This window comes from Embiotoca jacksoni, unplaced genomic scaffold (genome assembly GCF_022577435.1).
Source record: "Embiotoca jacksoni isolate LCO1_2020_lvr unplaced genomic scaffold, fEmbJac1.0.p SCAF_25, whole genome shotgun sequence".
Lineage (NCBI taxonomy): Eukaryota > Metazoa > Chordata > Actinopteri > Embiotocidae > Embiotoca > Embiotoca jacksoni.
In genome coordinates, this window is record NW_027185376.1 from 4,371,813 (window position 1) to 4,396,617 (window position 24,805).

At 41.4% G+C, this 24,805-nt stretch overlaps 1 protein-coding gene across 11 annotated transcripts in view; it reads left to right on the forward strand.

The window, feature by feature from the left end:
• The window catches only part of LOC138204433 (RNA-binding Raly-like protein), a 98,171-nt gene that overhangs the window by 17,329 nt on the left and 56,037 nt on the right, over positions 1-24,805 (forward strand). The gene's annotated exons all lie outside the window — the stretch shown is intronic.

Genomic DNA, 24,805 nt, shown 5'->3' on the forward strand with positions numbered 1-24,805 from the left:
AAAAATAACTTAAGTGGCCGCCAATAGTTAAAAACGTAAGCTAACACTTCATGACTCGTAAACTTGTATAGCTTTGCGAAAATTATGAAGTCCAAAGTTGTGATACTTCAAGAAGGGAGCGTTCAAAGGGACTCTTCGTGTGAACACAGCACAGATGACCCAATTTGAGAAATGTGCTAATTAATGTTAAATGTTATTTTTCACCAGCTTCAACAAAGTCTCACACATTACCTCCCATGAAACCACAATGTTTGGTTGTTACACTTTTGTGCACATTAAAATAAATGGAAAATGGCATGATGTGTTAATTAATGAGCTTTAGAAGTACTGGTTCATTTTGATCTGTCCAAGTTATCTATTTTCCACCGTCTTTATGCGAAGCTAAGCAAACAGTCTCTGGTCATTAGTGGATGAGGGTTTTTTCCTAAAATGTTGAGAGGAAGATGAAAAGGTTTAAAACACAACCTACAGCAGATTAGTTCCAGTAAGAAGTACAAGGTAAAAAAAAACAACACATTTATTTTTGCTGTGACAGGAGTGCAGTGAAGTGAAAAAAAAAATCATAACGCAAATGAGACAGTTAGTGGGGGGAAGGTTGAAAAGAAGGACTCTTTTCACATTTTCTTTTGTGACCAATTCTGATATGATGTGGTCATAAAAAAATCAACTGAAATGGCCCTTAAATCTATGGGTTTTCAGGCTGGAGAGCGCTGTGAAGGTACAATTCAGTTCAACTGGAGGGCAATTAATTTTTTTTTCTGAGTGGCGTGTTGCTACTAAATAGACACTTTCACCCAGGGCGGTGTGATGTTGCCAAGAGCTGGTCCAACATGTGCCAGAGGGGTCGCTGGGATTGGCCTTGACTTCCAGACAACTAGACCTGAACCTCTCAGCCTCAAACATTAAATCAAATATGTATTTGGACCGCTCTGCCATAGCGATCTTTCTTGATAATTTTTTAATTTGTTTGCTTTTTTAAAAGCATTTTTTTATTCCCTTTGAGTTAGTCGAGCTTTAGAGAACTTCAAAATAAAATGTCAAGTAAATACATAAAATATGTTATGGTTATGTTGTGCCGAGAGAATTCACTTTTTGTTTTAAACTTTATTTCTTACACTTGCTGCACAAATATGCAGATTAAATAATTGAAAACTGTGGTGCGCAGCATACTTCAGGAGCTTTTTGTACATTCTTTTGCAGGCTGATGATTCTTTACCAACGTGCGCGGATTTATGGCAGCCAGTGGACAGACGGATCTGGCAGCACAACACCTGAAAACAGCAACCTTTGCAGCAAGATATTGTATGTCACGATTCATAGAATTAAAGAGGAATCCCATTAAAAAAAAGTATAACAATGTACATAGGCTTAAATACATTTTTCAGATCAGGCTGAATTACGGTTAATGTCCTCAGGAATTATGGTTTCCACATCTTGCATTGGTACCTGCTGGAAAAACTGACTGAAAAACCGTCAGCCCTTGACCTCACATATGTAGCGTCGTATGCGCACTCATGCATATGTAGCATCCCCCCTAGCTTCCCAAAAATAGACAAAAATGGGTTTTCATTGTGTACTGATGCATATTTTTTACAGTCCTGATCAGATGTGGCAATCCTGCAGCCCACATTTGTAACCAGTGCAATATCTCACGTCAACAAAACCATCTCCTTAGCGAGGTGGAAAATGCAAAACACTCTCAAGCAGTGCTGAATCACAGCTCTCTCATATGGGAAATCAACACATTAAAAGCAACAGAAATACTCCATGTAAACTCTCAAGATGTTTTTTTTTTTTTTTTTCCATGGCCTTGTTGTGCTTTCAAGTCTCGTCTCCTGCTTTGGATCTTTGCCAGTGTCATAGTAACGTGTCGGGATGTGTCATCGTCTCATCCAGGCGACACTCTTCAGAGGAATATGTTAAAGGATTCCTTTCTTGTACAGGACTGGTGGATGGCTTTGTGGACACACACACACACACACACACACACACACACACACACACACACACACCCCATCAGAAGTCTGTTTATTTTTAGACAGCCCTAGAGCTGATTGTATTTTGACTGATTTAATAAGTATCGAGAAATTTGGAGAAACTTTGTGGGGTGAGAGACATCAACCTGGAAAGGTCAGCAGAAATAAGTGGAGTAGGCGGGAAACTTAACCTTTCCCGCAGTTGACTGACAGAGAGACTGAAGTGGCTTGATTGCAGCCATTGTGTACTCTTGTGTTTGATGATAATTACATATCCTGTTGTTTGCTCATATCCATAAATATTTCATGAGCTCCTATCACAGATTTAGAAAGACAGGAAGGTTTTCGCTGTCCTGCAGTAGAAAATGACTGTAACAGAGCTCCGAGGGGGGTGTTGCTATGGTTATACAATACTAATAGCTTCTTTTTTTAGTGCACGCTTTTCTTTTTTTGAAGCTTTCTGACAATGACACTTTCCTAAACTTGTATAAATGTTGTTGAACGTTCTCTGCTGTACGTCGAGTCAGGTTCAAGTCAGGTTTTAAGTCGGGTTCGGTTTTATTTCATGCTTTAAACCACTGACTTTTCCTCATGTCTGGTTATATGTGATCTGGAGCAGATACAAAAATGGGAGTGTTTTAAAGGAATAAACCACTTTGACAAATAGATCTTTACCACTCTCATGTCTGTGCTTTAAAAAACAATTAAAAGGCAGGGGCCGTTTAGCTTAGCTTAGCTTAGCTCGGCATAAAGCCTTGAGGAGGAGGCAAACAGCTGGCATGAACTGGCCTGCTACTCATATTTCTTTATCGGTTCACAACAAAGATGTGAAAATGACAAGTCTGAAGGAATGAAATGCTGCATTTATTACTCGGTGATCAACAGTCGGATGCAATGACTTCCTGGAGCCATCTTTTGTTTGGCTGCCAAGACTCCTGGAAGACGAAGAAGACCTCCTCATTTAACTCATTCATGAGCAGTGAACACACCGCACACACCGGGGGAAGAAGTTGAGGGCTAGGTGCCATGCTCAAAGGCATTTTAGCCACGGGTTTTTCCTTGCTGGTACAAGGAAACGAGCCGACGACCCTTTGGTCCTAAACTTCACAACCTTCAGGCCACAGATGGTGAAAAAAGTTGCAGTAAAAACCCCAACTTGTCAATTTTACATTTTGGTTTGAGTACAATTGAGAGAAACGAGGTAATTAGTGAGCTTTAAGGGTGCAGGGAGGTGGATTTTGGACAGCCAGATTAGCTGTTTCCCCTCATTCTGGACTTAATGCTAAACTAAAAAGCTAATCAACTTGTGCCTATAGCTCTTGCCTCTAGTGTTGTCAACCCTCTCATGTAAATCAAATGAACTAACATTTTAACGTATTTGTGACACTACCAATGTTGGAAACGCCAATGTCTAAAGACATTTCCTGATGTGAGAACATTTTCAGTCACCCTTTATATACTGATTCCTCGAAGAAGAGAAAGTCTGAAATCTCTGAATTGATAATGTAATCAACGATGTCAAAATGTCACATTTTGGTTGCATGGGGTGTTACGTACTGTAAACAGGGGCGTCGGAGTGAAGGGAAATGTGGCACTGACAACCCAGGGCCCCAATGACGGGAGGGCCCTTGAAAACCCTGGAATGGAAAGTGAAATGTCAAATCAAATATGGTGAGAATTGGGCAGAATGAAGTCACGTGTTATTATTTCTTCTTTGAATGTAGTATTAACAGTTAATGAGTGACTAAAAAAATGTCTAAAGACGTGTCGACATGGATCTAGGGAGGAAGGGGGCCCACAGAGACTGCTTATGTATGGAGCCCGGGAGAATTTTGGGTGCACCCCTGACTATAAACCAACACAACAATTCTTTCATACAAACAGACACGCAGATGCAGCTTTTCATTGACAAAATACCACTACTAGCTACAGCTGTCAATGTTTTCACATCAACAAAACTCTCAATGTTGAGTGTCAGTAAACAAAGTGTGAGAGGGGATTACGCAGTCAAATGTGAAAAACGAATGGAACCGCTTTGCCCTTTGCCCTTTTAAGCAGGCCTCGGCCTCGTTTTCCTTCGCTGTGTTTTCCGATCAACTCGTGAAAAATCTAAACTGTACAAGAATCCATGTTGCAGCCACAGAAAATGACTGCAGTGTAATTTTGCTTTCATCAAGTGTCGTTATGATGTCATTTTCGGTGGCATTATCATGCGTTCCCACAGCGTGTGCCGCTGTACCATTAACACAGGACAATAGTGCCACTTCACTAAAACACTGAACCGCAGACCGGCCGCAGCAGCAGCAGCAGCAGCAGCAGCAGCAGCATCGCTTTCTGCCTCGTCTGCTGTTGTTCAAAGAGAATTCTTTACGCCAGCAACTAGAGATTTGTGTCCGCTATATACACTGCATAGTAAACACGACCCAGCGGCACAAAACCAGCACATTTCAGCACTCGTCATAGTTAGCAGCATAAGGATGAAGAATGTGGCATCTGGAGACACAGTTGGGTGTTGATGAACATATCCCCTTCGGACAATTGCGGAAAAAATTCAGCTGAACATTGAGATTCTCTTAGTTTCTGATGCACTGTACAGAACAATAGATATATATTTTTTATTTTTTTTGTCAAAACACCCCTGTGAAGAAGCGATTTCATCGTAATCCACTTCAAATTAAAACCGCGGGTTCAGTTGTTCGGTATTGTTCACCATCACCCTCACTGGTGTACAGTTTCTCTTTAAAGGAAAACCTGGTGTTTCCAAGTTGCGTATTTACAACAAGCCCCTTAATGAGCCGCGAGCACAAAGAAAAAAAAATTCAGTTTCATACGACGGTAATTATCTCTGCTACAAGGCATGACGTGTGTTTACCGCAAATACTCAAACAAGCCCTGTTCACAGTGTCTTGTTTTGTATTTTTTGTGACGACATTTTTACAATTATTTAGTAATGAACCCATGTATTGTCATAGAAAACTGCATACGGTCTGACATTATGCTTTTGATAATACCATGCTACAGCTCGCATTTGTGTACTTAGGCTTTTAACGCTGCATTATGTATGCTTATGTGCTTACTATATCCCAGATTTGAGCCATCCTGTTCATAAACATGCACTGGACATGTTGTTTGCATGACTACAAACAGTTTAGAGATAGAAGTAAGCGGAGTCTTGACCCTAAGGGGTTAAAAAAAAAAAGCCCACACATGTACAGACCAGCAGGCTCTCACCATCCTGTTTCAGTGCAAGCTGGATGTAATCCAAAGCTTCTGTTACAAGAAGCCATTATGTGCAAATTCAAAAACGAGAACAGAAGCACATAGAAACGCAATTTTTGAAAAGCTTGAGCTGCAAACAAGGTTGACGGGGGGGATCTAAAATATAACTGGATATCACATTAGACCGAAACCACACCTCCTTAATCCCTGTCCCTAATTGGCTGGTGGCTTTTGGCAACATAAAAGGTAAGTAAGAGGCTTTTTGTGGTTTTCAAACCTCTCAACAAGCTGCGGCAATAAGGGCTGCGTGATTTAACAACAGCTTCCTCTGCAGGCTTCCGTTCACTCCAGAGAGAAGTTAAATCTCCGATCAGGACTCGGTGGACCCATTTAGAGTATCAGAAAATCATTTTCTTGGATTACTTTTAAAAACATTTTAGAAAAAGGAAGACAAATTACTTAAGAGGCCATATGCCGTATGTTAGGCCGGAGGGTGAATAGGTGCTACAACAATAGTCTGCTGCTTACAACTCTGTTACAACTCGCACAACTGTCATAAAATCAATACCCTGGCAATTTTCCAGCAGGCCTGCGGGCCCAGTCCGAGGGACCGGGACACGACCAGGAAACGGGACGTCACATGCAGAAAGGAGTGTGAGCGGGTCTCCTTCGTCCAGTTGTGGCCCCTTTGGGGATAAAAACAGACCATTTCCCACCTGACGTCTGAAGAAGCAATTTAGATGAACAGCAAAATGTTTTCTATCTCACATCAGGAAGTCAGGTGAAATGTGTCTTTATGTTATTTTTTTTTGTTACATCTTAACTGTGCCTCAGCCTCTCCTATGACCCTGTGGCGGTGGACAACATGTTGCTCGGCTGACGAGCTCGTACCCCCCCCCCCCTCAAGAAACCTATTGCTGGCGCTCTGTTGCAGCCATTTGAGTAGGCTCCTGTAATCTGCTTGTATGTTTCCAGTGAACACCTTACATATGCCTCAGACAGTCCGGTTTCACTGCCAGTCGTAGGAAAATATTCCAAAACTGTACTTGTGGTGTTAGCCAGGAATTTACAGACGCAAAACCCCCTGTTTTTCTTTCACTTTAGCACCAACACCATGTCAAAACTTGTCCAATCAACCACTAACGACCCAATTTCAGCAAAACGAATCACATTTCCATCAACCTCAGCTGTTTTCAGGGCTAATTAGCAAACGTTAGCAACAACAAGTGCAACTAACATGGAGAACATGTTAACGCTTTACCGGCTAAACGTGGCATTTTCACTGTGAGCACCGCGCGCCGCATTTAGCTCAAAAGTGAAGCTTCATAGAGTCGCTGGAGTTGTCTCCATTGGTGGGACGGTCTCTGCAAAGCTGTGCCGTGTAGTCGAAACCCACAGAATTTTAATGTGAACTTTATTCAAGATCCCAAAGATATCAATATGTCGGGGTGAATTATGGGGAAAATGTGCATAAAAACATGAATATACCTGTATTATCAACCTGTGCAGTCAAAATAACAAATTTTACTCAGCGTAAACAACATATACCTCTAATCGGGTGCTGGAACAAGATGATCCAGATGGTATATTTTGAATTATTTTGGACTCTCCGGGTGTGAAATTCGATGATTCGTCAGCCACCCATGTCGACCTTTAACCTCTCTATTAGTAACACACAGATATAAAGATTTAAGCAAACGGAAAGTTGCAGTATGGACCAGAGTGTCATCAGCGTTAAACACTGTTTTACTGCATTGACCTATTCGAGGTGTTAATTTCACAACATAGCTGCCAGGTATTCTTTCAATGTGAGAAAAATTACCTGCCCAATACAAAGTGGACTAAAGTAAACTATTTACGGTAAAAGAAAAATAGTTTTTTTTTTTAGTTTTTTTTTTACGATTATTCAAGTTATTCTGAAAGTGACATTTAAGTGCTTTTCATCAGGGCCCTTTCTCTTTCATCGCCTGTCTACTACACCCAATATACTTTCATCAATATGCTCCCGGGTGAGTCATTAGTAGGGGGGGGGGGGGCAGTGGGGGAGGGGAGAGGAGGGGAGTTATTGCCTGTCTTCTGCATATTAATGTCGTCTCTGTTATTAAAATGTTCCTACCCGAGATTCACCATTACCGAGCGGGTTCAGCGGGATACTCCGGCAAACTACTTCAGCGAAAAGCACTCGCTGTGTTTGATTTCGCTGCTTCATGAGCAAAAACAGAAACATTTAAATTGATTGAAAGGTTTGTATTATCAGTGAGGGTTGCAGACGTGCAGCCCAAATCGCTGCTCATACCTGACTTTTATTTTTGGAATGACTGGGATGTAATCTGAAGTGACAGTAGAGTCAAAAAGGTGCTTAAACACGTAGATATTATTTTTACAGCAACACGCTCTGGTTTTTGTACCTCCTCGCAATTTGTTTTGGACAGTCTCGGTCTGTGCCTTCACAAACTTTAACCCCACGAAAGCATTTTCCCCAAAGTGCCTGTCATGTTATATCTGTTTTTGTCGCTGTCTTGACAAACCCACTGCCTGTCCACCAGGTAAGCCTGAATCAGACGTTACTGTTGACAAAGTCAGATTTTGCTGCTCTGTGCATCAGAATCTGACGAAGTGCAATCCACGTTCTCATTAGAAAGGATCGTATTTTTGTCACAGGAAAGGAGAAGTCTCTTCTCAGCTGCACTTTCTGCGTGCTGTCACTGTGCTGCTGCTGTCATGAGTGATAGACTTGAAAATGTGTGTCATGTTGCCAAGGACTTCTTATGACGAACTTGGAAGACAGACAGCAACCAAAACCCTTTCCAAGCCAGTGAGCAATGAAAGATGAGCTGTACTTTAAAACTATGGGGCCACATAAACAACCTGAAGCTGTTTTTATTCAATACTTTAACATTATTATTTCCCTACTCCCCACTACTAATTTTGTTTTTTTTTATGTCTTCCAGATTTCCTGTTTTCATTTGACTTGCTGCTGTTCAATTTCATTTCTAGTATGTCTTTAAGGGAGAAAAAAAAAAAAAAAACTCTGATAGACTCATTATGTCACCTGCTGAAGACCAAACAACAGACAGACAAAGCTAGTGACGAGCAGCTAAACATTTAGCCGCTAAAACGCCAGAAATCTCGCTCAGGAGCCGGTGGAGACCAAAATGGGGCTAAAAGCAGATGAAATATTGAACGTAGATTCAGCAAATAACTAGAAACATGACTCCAGATGAATACCAATGCTGCACCATGTGTAGTGGACATATAACAAAGCTACTTTTGCTTTTTGAGTACACCAAAATATTTGCATTTTATTTCTATATTTTTGGCCAAGAAAATAAAGCAGTTAATCCACTTTTAATCTATTTTTTTTCTCCCTGCAATTTAAAGTGTTGACGAGCAGTTGGAATTCATTTAAAAATTGGAAATTTGTATTGTGACGCTCCTCCTTCTGTCTCGGAGGCGGTCCTCGCCTATCGTAGAGGGCAACTGGCTGAAAGCAGGAGGGTCGTCAGCTGATGCACATCACCCGGGCCTATAAAAGCTGCCCATGTGTTCACTCTGTGTATCTCTTCCATCTGTGGGGCATCAACCTTCTTTTTGTGGTTTCACCTTCAACAACCCTCACAGTATGTATGACACGCATCTATTCACTGCTGGCGTCGCAGATATTGCTGACTTCCACGCGCCATTGTTGTTTTGTACTAGTGCATTTTTCAATGAATGGATTCAAGCGAATCACTTGCCTCTTTACTTGTGAAACGTCAGGGAGTAACCTGGTGGCACTGTTCGGTTTAGAGTCGCCTTTGGATGTGGTACTTTCTTCGTACTGCGTGTTTTCCCATCAATAGAGTTTTTCTGAACTGCGGAGCCGGACCATCATTAAAGCCATCGTTTGCGACGGTGCTGTTCGCGTGTTTTCGTCCATCGCGCCGTTAATTTCTTCCGACAAACTTTTCAAATACAATTTAGCTTTATGTTCAGTAGTTTATCATTAAAAAAAAGTATATATACATTAAATGGCCGAGAACAACATCTTGTCAATAACACTGTATGTTGCGTGCTCCCGTCTAAGAGGCGGACCAAAAATGCTGCAGTCAGACGGCGCTGTTAGTATAGATGTAATGTAAGGGAGTGAAGGAGGGGTGCAGTGCAGTCGGTGTCAGTGATTTAGCGTGAGAAGGAGCAGAGGTGATAGAGAGAAAAACATCAGGCCCCGTCTGTGCTGTACTCGGAGCTCCTCGGAGAGATGTGAGGCGGTAAACATTAAGCCGCCTGCAGCTCTGTCATACACATTATTGGGTTAGCTAAGGAAACCCGGGCTTTAATCCTCCTCAACTCTGCAAGGCAAAGCAGGCAATCAGCGCGCTGTGATTATCACATGACGTTGTGTTTATTCAAGTAAATTTCATAACTTTGCAGCCCAGGCAAATAAAAAAAATAATAAAAAAAGCACGTGATGAGTGGGAATCTGATTTTTTTTTTTTTTTTTATTGGGGGGGAGTGTGTGTGTGCGGGGGGGGGGGGGGGGGGGGGGTGATTCATTTTACGCTGATTATACGGCATTGCAAACACTGTGGCAAAAAGAAAGGGAACCACATGAGAGGCCACATTATTGTGTAATACTTGTTGTAACTCCACCAGCACCACAAATTAACAGGATTCACCCTTCCTTGAAAAAGCTGTTTATCTATGTATTCTAAAGTCTCTGGGGGTCGGTGTAGCCGGGGCAGAAAACGTCCCATCTGCCACCCATACACTCCCCCACCCCCTCCTCCCCCCCTTACCTGCCCCCCCCTCCTTCCTCCCCCCTCACTCCCCTCTGCTCTTTGATCATTTCGTGACCTCCCTTCCGCCCTTCCCCACCGCCGCTGTTTATTCACATGACGATTCATCCGGCACTCCGTCTGCATTAATAACACAATCTGACAGATATTGTAGAAGGCTGAGTACGAGGTGTCACTCACAGCAACAAACAAGTGAGGAAATGGATGATGTGATAAGGCGTGAGTGGGAGATGGAGAGAGAGAGAGAGAGAGATGGGGAGAGATAGAGAGAGAGAGAGAGAGAGAGAGAGAGAGGAGGATCAAAGGTTTAGCAGTTCACTTCACCTCAAGTTATTTTAGTATTTGACAGATACAGAGCCACTAATCCACATGGATAAGATTTCATGTGTCACCATTTTTCACCAGTGAGTGATTCTTTTTTTTATTTTTTATTTTTTTAAATTTACTGATATTTTGGGGGAGAAGAATCATTTTAAGTCATTTCTGCTCCCTCTGAAATATGGAGATGGATTTCATTTTCAGAATGACAAATAGTTGTCACGTCGACGGATGACAGTCGTGTCAGCTGAAATTATTATTATTTTTTTATTTTTTTTAAACAGCCCCGGTGGTGTTTCCATTTAAAGGTGGCTCATCGCCCTCAGAGCGACGGTCTCCTCATAAGAACTTATGCCATTTGAGTGTTTGAGTTCATGTGTTGTCTTAAGAGGATGTGAGCGTTCATCCTCAGCTAGCACGTGATTATGTGGTCTGGCTTTTGCGCAGCGCTTTTAAGGCTTACATGTCATCCAGCGTGGTGCTAAAGGATCTGAGGGTTCTCGGTTATTTCAAGTGCTTTAAATCCCTATTTTATATTTAATTAGGATTTGGAAAACACAAACGATACTTTGCTTAGATTAAAAAAAAAAAAAAAAAAAATCTCAGATGTGATTTTTTTTTTTTTTTTTTTTAAAGCCTTTTTTCTTTTTTAGCAACAACTTCCTTTTTCATGACAGCAATCACTCCGAGAAGTGGAGGAGTCCCCCTCCCCTCGCATGATTGATGTCTTATTTTGAAAAGTAACCCTTCACATATGCACATGATAATACCTCTCTCGGATCTGTGCCGCTGAGCTGGTACTTTTTTTTTTTTTTTATATGTCTATTTTTAAACGTTGTTTGTTTTGACTCATGCAAGTGAAGTTTCTGGAGCTTGTCTGCATCAAGCCATGTGGTGCGTATATTTTATCTTATCACTCTTAAGAGGAGAGGCGTTGAGGGCAGCAGACAGACTCCACGAGTCTCTTCCGCGACACAAAAGACGGCATGCGCTGTCAAACTGTCAAAACTTATACTTATACTTCAAGGATCGTGATCGGCTTGTCGTGTGAGGCTCTCCATCGCTTTCATGTCTGCCGTGTTTGCGTACGAGCGTGTAGCGCGTGATTGACCGTATGTGCTCTGTATGAGTGACTGTATGAGTCTCTGTATGCACAATGTTAGTGTATTTCATTTTGAGCATACAGTACATGCATGTCTGTGTGTGTGTGTGTGTGTGTGTGTGTATTCTTTACGTCTCCCTCCTTTTCACAAACCTCACACTGAAGTCGGCGGCTCTTGCACTGCGCATCAGTAGACCTGATAAATGGAAATATGACAGGCCACGGAGAGAAAAGAAACTGCTACACTCCATGAAGCACTACGACGGCTTCATCGCCCAGGGAGGCCCCTCAAAGGTTCCCCCCGGGCTCTGAGTAGCAAATGTCTTAAAAATCTGCACCCGTGCCTTTTAGTTCCTCGTTGGGGGTAATTGAGCTGTGCTTTGTCTGTTTGAGAATAGGTAGAATTAAAGGCAATTACCGGCTTCAGTTGTGTTTGCATTGCCCATTCGGAAGAGACATTAAAAAATAGTCAGCAAGGTATCGGCCCCTTCGTCGAGCTCATCTCATTGTTCTTCTTAATACTGAAATATTTAGACACGAAGTGAACTCCGTAAAGACGACGGCCGTCAGCAAATGTTGAGACTGTTTTAATTGTACTTTATGGTTATTCTACAAACGCTGTGCAATTAAAAGGAAAGGAATTGAGAGGGCGTGAGTTAGTGACTGTCTACAGATGGAAGGGGTGGGAGCCATATTTAATGGAGTCACCACATGCAGCTAGCAATTAAATATGGCTGTTGAAGAGTTCCTTTCCCTCTCTGAGACGTGTAAAAAAAAATGTTTTATCTTAATGAGGTTATGTTTTCGGTGTGGTTGCCTGTTCGCTTTATTCGTTGGCAGGATTACATAAACTACTGGGCTCGATTTTCAGGAAACGTGGTGGAAGGGTGCAGCATTTAGCCAAGGAAGAGCTCAAGGAATTTCCAAAACACGGAGCGTATCCACAAATTGTTTTCCACTTTCATTGTCACTGGAAAATAAGGAATTTGGTCGACTAAAACATCTTAAAATCCAGTAGATGGTTCAATAGTGGAAAAAAAAAAAACATTGGCCATCCCATAAATACGATGAATCCATATCACATTCCACATTCACAGTTACCAGTAATCCTCTGAGATTCACATGTACTGACTCAAACTTAATGCACAGAGCAATTCTGGAAATGGATCCAGACGTATAGAGTGGTTGCAGTTGCAGATTTGCATATAGAAGAGTTGACTATTGGTCTTGGCAGAGGTCTGCACTCCCCAAGTGCCCATAGGTTTTTTTTTTTTTTTTTTTTTATTGTCTTCTGCAAGACGCTGCCCATTCTTTGTATTGAAATCCATAGCATGCATTATTGGGGAGAATATGAAATGTGTCATATTCTCAGTAACGGTGACGTGGCTCTTTTGGGACTCCTGGGCTATTGAGATTCAGCCCTTAAATGCAGGACTTGCCAAGTCTCCTTTGATTTTTTTTTTGGGGGGGGGGAACTGTGCCCTTCACTACAAGAGCCCTTCAGTCCAAAAGGCTACTTTGATATGCACATTTTAAACTGAGAGAGATCAATTGAATTGAACACCTGGCGGGCTAAGCTTTTGTCTGGATTTCCTTTGTGCTCGCAGAGAAATGACAAAGTCATGTTTGATTTACACATTCCTCTATATTTCACCAATTTATAAAACTAAAGAGCAAATTATTGTCTTGTGGAAACCATCAATATACAAACATTTGACTTTCTCTATTAAACATCATCATGTCATCTCTTTCTATGTGGATCATATGTATTTCTTTATAAAGATATATAAAGAAATATGGATGAATGGAGGGCAGGATTGTAACTGGAATGAAAGTTGTACAGGAGGACAATCTTATTGTCTGAGTCTTTGCTCTGATAAAGAACAGTTTCGCCGGAGTGAACAGCAATTTTTTTTTATCTATAATTTCTTTTTTAGATGAAACCACATTTGTGGCCACTTTAAAGTCAGGTTTAGTTTATTTATTTGGTTTCTTACACCCTCAAGTTGGATAAGAAAAAAAACCTTCAGAAAACTCTGTAATGTATTTCCTGCCAGTACTTCCTTCTGTGTACAATAGCTTCATTGGGACCAGTATTAATTTCTGTATGGGATTCACAGGAAAAGTAAGCATACAACCACTGGACTTTAGGTAAAAGACAAATCCTGTGTACATTTCACAAAATGCAGAAGACAACGGGCCTCGTGCAGGAATCACTGGATTTCTTGTTTATATTTGGCATGTATGAGTGATTGAAGAGAATCTGTGGCATTAAACAAATTTCTTCATATTTAGATGCATAAGTGATCGAGTACTGTCATTAAAGTTATGTAATAGTCTGCCTTTATACAAATGGAAAAAAAAACACTTGTATGACTTGACAATAATTTGGGAAATTAAATATAAATTAAAGTATTTTCAAATAAATCAAATGTTAGGACAAATTATGGACTGTATCAGTGTTATGTGTATCATGGCTTGAAATGTTTACTTTGAGGATTGACATTTCTTTCTTTTCTTATTTCTTTTTCGTTCTTATTCCTTTTACTACCCCGATTGTCGCTGCTAAACGTGTTGTTTTTGTCAGCTGATTTCCAACAGCAGGTTCACAAATAGAGCAGAGCAGGAAGCTGTATATTGAATTCAGAGGCATTAGTTATGCCAATATTGAAATCTCGGCAAAGGTTGCTAAATCACAGCTTGCTAAATCTCACTTCAAACGAGCGATCCTCACAGAAAAAAAAGGCAAAAATGGTTTTCGATAAAAATGTGGAAATGTTCCCGTGTCAGGCCAATAGTTTGATGATGACTTATTTATTATAATGTTGTTCTATGCAGTGAATTCTCTCCACCTGTGGTTTGTTTAGTTTAGTTTTCAGCACATGCGGTACTTAAATTGTGTGTTTCATTTAGCTACTCACGCTGTGTTTTCACCCCAAAGGTCAAGTGGAAATCCGGGACGCGTAATAAAGAAATATACTTGCTCTGTCTTCCACTATTGCCAAATTGACCTGTTAGAAATTTTAAGAAATATATCACCACTCACCATTTAGACTGTTACAGAACACATTTTATTATCTGTACTATCAACGACACGCACAGATAAAGCAAAGTGCCGTTAAAAAGTCCTTATAACACCTGAAGTGATTTGCTTGTGAGCTGCTTAAAGGATACATCCAATGTAAGTAAGCAGGGGAAAATATTGATTTACCATATGCAGAAAGAGAAACTGTTGGAAGCCCATAAGAATATTTCTCCAAAGACGAAACGCTCAATGTCGTTTCTTTCTCCATTCTTTCTGCACGGGGCATCAAACGGGTAAGATGGATCTGCCGTAAGCTCCACAATGACTGGGATGAACCTCCAAGATCACCAATAATTCTCCAATTTACCTTAATGTCTGTCTTCAACCTCTAATGGTGTGTTCATTTGACTGATTGGCTCTCTGGCAGTTGTAATTACCAAATGTCTTCAGCCAGGGGCTTTTGTATTTCACACGGGCGAGGGACAGACTTTGTCTCAATTAGCTCTCCGTTTTATCTCCTCACCCTTTTCTTTCCACCTCACACCTCAGCGCCACTGACAAGGATGTTTGTACCTGCTATACACAGCGGCGCTATCAGTGCAATCCTTGGCATGACTTTGAAGATTAGTCACCGAGCCATGAAGAAGCTTTTTGAAGTGTTGGGGATTCTTTTGAAGTGTGCGATGCCTCGTCAACGCGTTACACAAAGTTTCGGCTACCTTTGAACATTTTAGCCCCGCAATAAGAGGAGGGAGCCGTTCCAGATATAAACATAACATGATGGAGATTTGTATAATCAAAGTCAATCTGAGGGGGTATCTCAAACTCATATCTTCACTGTGCATATCCTACAGGTCCCTTCACACGCAACTGTCAATGCTATTTTCAGTGATTAGCATCTCCTTCTTCTAGTTGAGGAATATTTATTCTTGTCATGTGGGGAGCGATGAATGACTAGAATAAACTTTGCATCCATTTTGCACTTGGCAGGCAGAGTGATTATGAATAAAAATGAAATTGACATTGGAAACAGCAAAGAGGTGGGAAAAAAAAACTGCCCATTGAAGCCTGATGGCCACATAAAGGAAAGCCATGGCCAAAATGTTCTTAGCCAAACTCTCCACGTCGAGGCTGAGTTTCCCTGGCTGCTTAACTCAAAATGAAATTAATGAATTTACGGTGACTTGACTGAGTGTGTTGCTTGCGGTGCGAACGTATGGTCAGGCCAGCTGCACTTCACAGCAGACGGGTGAGCAGGACTTTGCCTCTCGGTGCCATCCAAGCCATCGCACCCTGCCACAACAACAGCAGAAATATGTGCACGCAAAATCTGGGGAGGGGTGACATGCAGGCATCCTCCAGTGAAACGGTTTCGGCGCCAGGCGGAGCTACAGGCAAGGGCAGCTGGTGCCGGACAAGGCCTCTGCTGACATAGGTCGCGGCAAGACTACAGATGGCCGACCAGACACCGCGCTCAACGCCACCAGAGAGGAGGCGATGCCAAGTATATCCCCCCCTGTAACCTCTTGGAGTTTGACTGAAGAACAGAGCACATTACGGTGCATTCATATGCAGAGCCCACAATGAGAGAAAAGTGCATCGAATGTGAAAAATTGGCTTGTTTCGATGACATCATGAAGATAATGTTCCTGCTTTTCTCAACAGTAATTCCATAAACGAAACCTGCAAATTTTAAGGTCATTTAAATTCCACTGAGCTGTTGCCAAGCCTTTGAAGCCAAAAAAAATTGCCTGTCATCCTTTTACAATACAGGCTATTGAGCATGGCGCGGCCCACAGGGGTGGCCATAAATAAGAAATATCCTTCTGCAAACTGTTAATTGTAGGGAGCTGAGAACGAGATTAAATGAAGTGCTGCCCTTCTCTGACAAAACACACTTGCTGATTCGGCTACATGGCTGCCTGAGATACGAGCGCCCGGGCTGCAGTTTGTGTTTTCATTACAGTCAAACATTTTTAAAGTGTAGATTAATGCTCCTAATGAAGAGTTGGAACTTTGTTTTACCTCTCCTGCAGAGGAGTTGTTAACAAATGCTAATTTGCTCCCATTAAAAATTTGTCCCGGCTGCAGCTGCAACTTGGAGCTCTAATGATGACACATCCAGATTTAATGAGGAGAGCAGAACGGTCAAACGGCCAGATATGTTACATCCACCAAATCAAATCATACCTTTACAATATTTCAGCAGGTTTAAATACTTTGTTTTACATATGTAATTTTGCATTGTTATCCGTTTGCCTTTATGGATGTTGATATGGTATACTGATGGAATATAATGCAATTGTACATGAAGATTTTCATGTACAAACCAAGCGGCAACCAGCAGTGACGTCGCCCGTTGGTTTGTGAACGGCCGTTATGAAGCCTCCAGTTCAGACTTTGGCCGGCGCCATTTTGCTAGACCCGAGCGGTCTGGAGCCGGCGTTGGCCATATTTGGGCGAGCCGGGGAGGAGCGAGCGGTGGATCTGGTCGGATTGGAACTCCGGCGATACTAAGTCCCGCCCACCGATAGCCGTAACGTGACTGCACCACAGGCCTGTCAATCAAACAGACATGCTCCCCCTCCAAAACACAGCTTTTTTTTTAAAGTTTATTTCCAAATAATGACGGGGTTGTTTTCAGATGGACAGCCAGAAAACGAATAAGAAGGAGCGACTTTAGCTAACAGCACCAAAATGATTCATGGAGAGATTTTATTAACTGAGAATTTAGTGAGAGAAGTTGAATGTCCATGGAGCCGGAGGCTTTTTGGAGGCAATGTCTGCTGGCACTCTGTGGCATTGCAGCTCAAGGCACTTCCGCATCGGCCTCATTTTTCAGAGCTGGAAGCCACGCTCACTTTTATATCCAGTCTGTGGTACAAAATAATGACCAAGTATCACCCACAGAAGAATCCCAGCTCTAGATGCTGGAGTCAGTAGTTCAGTCTTGATAGTTTTAATTAAATCTGAGTGTACCCAAAGGAGATGAAAAAGCGAAATACAGTCTTTCTTTAAGAAAGTTAGGACTTCAGTCCACAGACAGCCTTGTCGTGTTTGCAGTCCTTTCACTATTCTTTCATTAAAAACGGCAACAATTAACATATTTACACTGACAACGGATCACCTGGTGGTCACCTTTAAGTCATGAACCCACAGAGGATTGTTAATCGACTGCAGTTTGTCCCCTAGGCTCTGCTGAACTTTATGTCATCCTCCCAGTTGCAGCTTTTATGACCCGCAACATCTCTTGTTTTGGTTCGCGCTCACCTCTCTTGCCGTGTTGGTTTTGGCTGCGGCAGACAGATGTTACCCGTGAAAAGGCTTCTAAAAATCTATGTTACCTGCTCAGCATCAGCAGACACAAAGTTAGCGACTAAATGCTAAACAGAGTGGAGTATTTAGCAGCTGAATATCCAGATATTTTCCTCAGTATTTAGTATAGACCAAAAAAACAAGTAAAAGGAGAATGAACATACATCCATTAGGAGACAGAGACACAGATGTCCAAATGTATGCTTGTGTATAAACCATCTGCTGAATATATATATATATATATATTTATTATCACCTTCAAAGTAGTTCTGGTAAATACATGTGATAAGTAGTTTACAGCTTGTTTCCACTTTGCTTAAGTGAACAAATGTGTCTCAACAGTTGCAAACTAGTTACAGTTTTGATTGCAATAGTTGTGTATGACACTGTTATAAGCAGTAATAAGTGACTGTATCTTAAATCTGTTTATAATACTTATAATAGGGTGTTGTGTCCGACTAAAAATAAAGTATTGTGCAGCTAAAATGATTTCAGTTGTCGAAAAAACGAGCAAATGCAATTGGTATGAAAGTTTAAAAGTGAGAGTGAATTTAGATCGCATGGAAACGGGTTAGAGCAAAAAAGTTCATCTGAAGTTTATTTACAGTTTATTCCCAGGAAAACATACTTAAGGATGCGCTGGTGCTTTTCCATTTGTCTCTTGTGAGCCTTCATTTACACTCCACCACATCTGAAGGATAATCATTTGCATTCAAAAAAATCTGATGAGTGCCAGAGCCCACAATACAAGTATTTAGACGTGGTACCACCTGACCTTCATATTTATTTCTTTTGTTATGCTGCCACTGGTACAAAAAGTGAAGGATTGTAACACTGCCGAAGAGTCTTGATGTTGATTTTTTGATTTGTTTGGTTGCCCATTCTGAGGAGACAGTGATATCCAACTGCATTGTGGATAGAAAGCTTTTTTAAATAGCCTGCGGAGCTGCGTTCCATCGCGAGGAGGATGCTTTTCAAAACAGTCATGCAGAGTGGGTTTTATATCACCCTGGCGCTAACCTTACCAATCAAATTGGATTAAGAGCAGACAGAGATTGATCTATTCTGCGCCTGACAGCTCGCTGTGTTTGACCAGATTAGTTTCAACTCTGTGCAGCTGTATACTAACATAGAAAGAAATGAAATCCTGTCATTGCAGTTGAAGTGTTACCCTGTCTGTCACAAACAGCAGACCCCCCCCCTCCCCCCTCCCCCCGGACAATAAGAAATTCCACTTATACATCATCCGATGTCGGCTGTGCCCCGGCACACAGGGAGTTTTCTCCCTTTGCAAATTACCCAGCTTCCCGGTGCAGGTGACTGAGGGCCAACTGAGAAATGACTCCATTTGCATGTTCGTTAATTGTATCATTGCTCCAGGCTTTCTAATAGTCAATGAATTTTCCAAGAACAGAGTTTGGAGGGAATAAAAAATGGTTAGAGCTGCAAAGCATATAGCCTACTATTTGTACTGGAATGAGGTTTGCTGCAGGTAAGAGGAAAAGGCCCCGCTGTGAAAGGCTGGGGTATTGAAGTTAGATAAGATGTATGAGCTACACAGTCTTTCTTCCAAGACCATACCTACCCAAGTAAAATAGGTATTCTCAAGCATATATGAATACCATGTTTTTTAAATGAAGCACGTCAAAGTTGTTAAAAGTGCCTCGAGCAACAGAACCCAATTAATTAGCACCAGTCAAGGCAAAATAGGGGAAAGGTTAGCCACAGAAAGATGGAGTTTATGTGGCTATACAGGTTTATTTTCACCTCTTGGATGATTTTCAACTCAAAAACATGATAAGTTACATGACTGAACTGTCATCGTTAATTAAAGAGCTGTCCATGTCCATGTTGGTGATGAATGGATGGATGAATGGAGAAAAAGTTGTTGTGCTAGTTTGGACTGATGCTATCAGGCTTATGACCTGAAATCACATTCATGTTTTTGGCCACTTAAAACAGTAAGCAGTAAACACAAAATTCGGAAGATAAGAAAGCGATCATGTCAGCCAACAGTTGCCTATATCGCTGCACATTTGCAGACTCCGAGTAACATTAGCAATTTACTCGTAGTTTTGGTCACCACCAACTCCGAAATCCAAATTTTGGTGTTGCATCTAACTGTTTTCTTTAGGTTAAGGATAACATCATTCATCCGTCCATCCATCCATCCATCCAACCATCCAACCATCCATTATCTATACCCGCTTTATCCTGAACAGGGTCACGGGGGGGGCTGAATCCTATCCCAGCTCACTTTGGGCGCAGGGTACACCCTGGACTATCACAGCCAGTCTTTCACAGACCGCATCATTCATTAAACAAATAATAATAATTTCAGTGCAGTACAACAAGCTGGAAACCGAGCACCAACGTATTATCAGCTTTAAGTTGTTCTGGCTATCAAGTTGTCGTCTGTTTACACAACTACCAGATAACGAGTTCCAATAGCATTTTTTTGGAGTTGTTTCTCTGATGATGTCCAACTTCCACTCTTCTTTTTTAGCTCTCCACCAACTCCTAAAGGAAATACTTCCTTGTGTTCGGCATGCTACTCGTGAACCGTGTCTTGCCTGCTGTTTTGGTGCTGGGAAAATGGAGTTTTCCTGACAACAGCACGTGGTGTAACGGGAAAAAAAACAGCTCAAAGCATTAAGAGTGAACCAAAACAGCCTCGTCAAACCAAAACAATAAGCTGAAAAAAACTAAAGTGCTCATTGAAGCTGATGAAAACTGCAAAATCAGCCAAAAATTCTCTGCCAATTTGAATTCTTTCACTTCTTACATGGTCATGTGATCAAGTGAGCCACTTTTAGAATTGTCGAGGTCTGATTCAATATTTTAATAGTGTGTGAATTAAACACGATTGTCTAAGAACTTTCAAACAAAGAAGTCCATTCATATTCGAGAGCTGACTGTAAGTGCCTTAAGAGATTTCACCCTCTTGCTCTGTGCAACTATTGTTCAGAGAAGAAAAAGAAGGGAAAAAAAATCCCTGAATAATGACTAGTGATTGTCATAAATAGAGAGGTGGTGTAAATGTCCCATTGACCAAAATGTATTTAGCATTTACAGCACTTCAAACAACCTTGGCTGGCAAAATTAGAGTTGTTCCTCCTCCTCCTCCTCCTTTTTATAGACGCTCGTTGCCGTCACTGTCTTCCCGAGTTGAATTCCAGTCCTGCACTGTGAGCCTTGACTCATAAAGCCAAAGGGCAGCCGCTGATTGAAAATGTGGGGGGAAATTAGGTTTATGTCTCTCTATCTTGGAGACGAGAGTCATATTTCACGATGCAGGTGGAAAAGGCGAATGTCCCGCATGACATTTAATTTGTTTATGGCCTCTATTAAATCCAATTTCCGCCACTGTTCTTTTACCGTCAAATCAGAAAAAATAAATAAAAATGTGACTGCAGTTTGTCTTTGTGGAGCAGAATAGTTTCAGCCTCCGACAACAGTTCACAAAAGTGCACAAATTTATGGCCGGCTGCACGGCTGAGATGTTCCACGGCTGACGATACAAATAGAGGCATTGATTTACAAATAGAAGGGGATTTATTTTATTTCTTTCTCAGTTGTTGCCATTGCTTTCACAGGCAGACAGACACATTCTGAGACAAGATATAAATGGAAAGAAACCATGAGGCAATTATTTGCACCTTGCAGTAAGTGGCAGCAACACCATTGGAAAAAGGTGTATCGGGTTACCTTTCCTCTGTTCTGTTTCAGTGAGCAGCTTCTCCAGCCTTTCCTCAGGCCCGTCGAGCTGCCTTGGCAACAATCAGAGCGGAGTGGCTGAAGCTTGGCGAAGAGAAATGTACAGTGGTGGAGTGGTAGGAAATTACAAAAGGAATCAATTCAATGAGTTCCCTCCCTCCATGGAAAAATGTCTATAAATCAGGCAGGTGGCCAGAGCTAAACAACAACCTTTTAAAGAGGCTGTCTACCAAGGCACAGTGCATTACAGAGCCAGGGAGAGCTCAGGAATATGGCTACTTCTGCACTTAATCCTTTTCTTTCTTAACCCAACACTGTCCACAGCACGACCTTGGTGCTTCTTTTTTTTTTCCACTGACCTCACCCATATTTCTTTATTATTGTCAAGAGATCAGGATTCGGTGTTGTTACACATTAAAAGGCAAAGCATGCCAGGGTTTGTTTTTTTTAATGCCAGAACAGCAACGTGTTTAACTCCAAAAGGAGACATCCACCCTTTTGAAAAATGTGACACCTATTTTGACACGAGCACGTTGGCGGCATGAAAGCGGAAATGAAGACTTATCTGTCTTCTGCTCCTAACTTACAAAAAGCAGTACTGTAGAAGCTATAATCATTTTTTAAAGAGTGGGTTTTGAGGCACCAGGTCATCATTTTTTTTTTACTCTAAAAGCAGTTTACAGACTGCGTTTCCAGGACAAAACTCTTTGAGATTTTTTTTTTTTTTCCCGACAACAAATGTCAAATCCCCCTAAAACAATTATTTTTTGCCAATTACATTCCCAGCACCTATCACTTCCTGTGCCGTCGTTCCATGTTTCTCCTCATGACACTATCACCTCACGGGATGAGAAGCTTAATGGAGATTGTAAATATCCTTAAAGGCAAGGTCAGCAGGAAAAAAAAAAACACTGATGGAATAAATTATTGTCCTGCTCCAACGAAAACAACATGAAGTATAACATTAAGGAGCGGTGAAACAGCTCCATGACCAGTGCCCAACTCTTGATTTATCTGACAAGAGAGGCAATCTGAGGCCTCTACCGCTGATTTGTCATGTCCCCCGTGACCCGTCCACCGACATCAATGTGGGACGGGTGTCGGACCCGGGGTTCAAACTACCGTTAGGCGGTCATTGTGGAGCTCATTTGTGTTAGCGCATGCGTGTCGGTACGCCGGCACCGCATTCATTTTCCGTGTCTGCTGCTGATAAATGTCACGGCCACTTGAGGGATGGCGAGCAGCGGTTTATTCCCACGTGTCGAAACAATGCACCGATGCAGCACTGACAACATGAATTGTCATGCATCTGTCGTGGATGATGATACTCAAGGAAATAGCTTTAGAGTTTCGTTGACGTAATGCTAGTTAGTATGATCTCAGACTCCGGTTTTAATGGCTGCCTGACAGAGAATATATCCTCTGTAAACATCACGTGGCTGCTGTGGTTTCCAGAGTAACTGGGCAGCTTCCTTCTGAAGGTTCAGAAGAAGCAACCTTACAACAGAGTGTAGTCATTATTCGGTTTGTGAATTAAATCTTCTCGCTGTGTTTACGACATAATCTTACGCCATATAATTTGTTGAACAAACCCATTATAGTGCAGCACTTCACAATAAAACGTCATTTTGTAATTGTGAAGAGACTGAGGCCACACAATGTCGAAGTGGGTGAGCTGGAGGAATCCACAGCCTCTTGCAATTGAAAATTATGCTGGATAAAGGGGGAAGAAAAAGAAAAGGACTGCTGGTGAGAAAACGTGTGTGTGAGTGTACGCACGATATTCCAACAACATCAGCGTTACCTTGGTTACTAATCCTATTTACCGAGGATTGGATCCATTATTCAGGTTCTTCGTCTCAAAGCTGAATAGTTGTTATCACCGTGTGTCAGGGACAGACTCGGAGCAGGAAAATATTGAATATTCAATGTTTCTCTTTACAATATTTCACAGTATTTAATGCAGTAAGTGTAATCCATTCTGGAATATAAACTGTAATGAAAACCTGGATTTTTACCGTCGTAAAAATGAAATCGTGGCCTGGAATTGTGAAGAATATCAAAGGAAAAGCAACGAGAAACATGTGGGACATACAGTATCTGTGTATCTATCTATTTATCTGCTACACAATAACTGTAATTAAATATGCAACTATAACCGTGCATCCTTTCCACGGGGTAGACATCATTTCGCTGATCCTGCGGCTAATCATCTTCCATAGAAACAAACATTGAAACGATGAAAAGGTCACTTAGAAATAATTGCTCGGGAGGCCTACAAAAGCTGAGGCTAATGTACACTGATAACTTGACGGCACAAAAATGTCGGAATAAAACTGCAACATGAATTACAGCCTACGCATTCTGTGATCAGTGAAACGGCACACAAAGCATTAGGGACGCAACAATATGGGTATTGAGATAGCAAAGCTTTCCCACTGACAGCTCCTGTTTGTGGTTCCTCACAAAGCAGAGAAAACCACTGCGACATTCATATTGTTGCTCCTTCTAATGCTCCACTCAGCCATCAGTGGGAGCGTTTCAACCATGCACAACGTGGCTTAGGTAAGCAGCTGACTGGCCAGTGACCTTTACTCGATATTAGTCGCGTACCGAAGAGTCAACCTTCAACAACAAAAGCCTCCGTCAACAAAAAAAAAAAAAAAGTGTATTTAAATTGATTGATTTACATTTCATTAGAAAAAGTGCTAACCTTATGTTTCATGGAGCCCCAAAGTGTTCAACATGAAATAAATAAATTCAAACATCTGAGGTGAATAATCATATAAATAGCTGACAGTGAAATTTAAGTAGCTGTTGAAACTTATCTCATTAACATGAAAGAAAATGTATCCTTCTTAATTTAGGCTAACACGTGTCATTCTTATTGAATTGTAACATTTTATATTTCAAAATTTCCTAATCAGAAGTCTGTTTTTATTATATTTATTTATTTTTTATTTTTTATTTTTTTTGTCACGTCACATTATATTTCATAATGTCACTTTTCATGATAGTGGACTTGTCACCTGCCAATCAATCACATGCCGCCAGCTTCAGGCGGAGTAACGGGCCGCATTCATTCTTAGCAGCAGGTTGCTTGTTAACCAGCGAGCTCCCGTCGCTAAAGGAACCAAAGAAGAAGGCTGTGTGTTTTTCCTCTTCAGAGTTGTGTCTTTGCCTGAGAAACATAATTAAAATAACACGCTGCCAATTTTACCCTGAATGTATTCAGCTAAGCTAAGAAGCATGTGTAGCCTTGCTGTCTTTAAAGGTAATAAAAAAAAAAAAAACTAAGATCAGCAAACTGCCTCATGCAGAATTACCACAGACTGCACATATAAGAGATAAATAA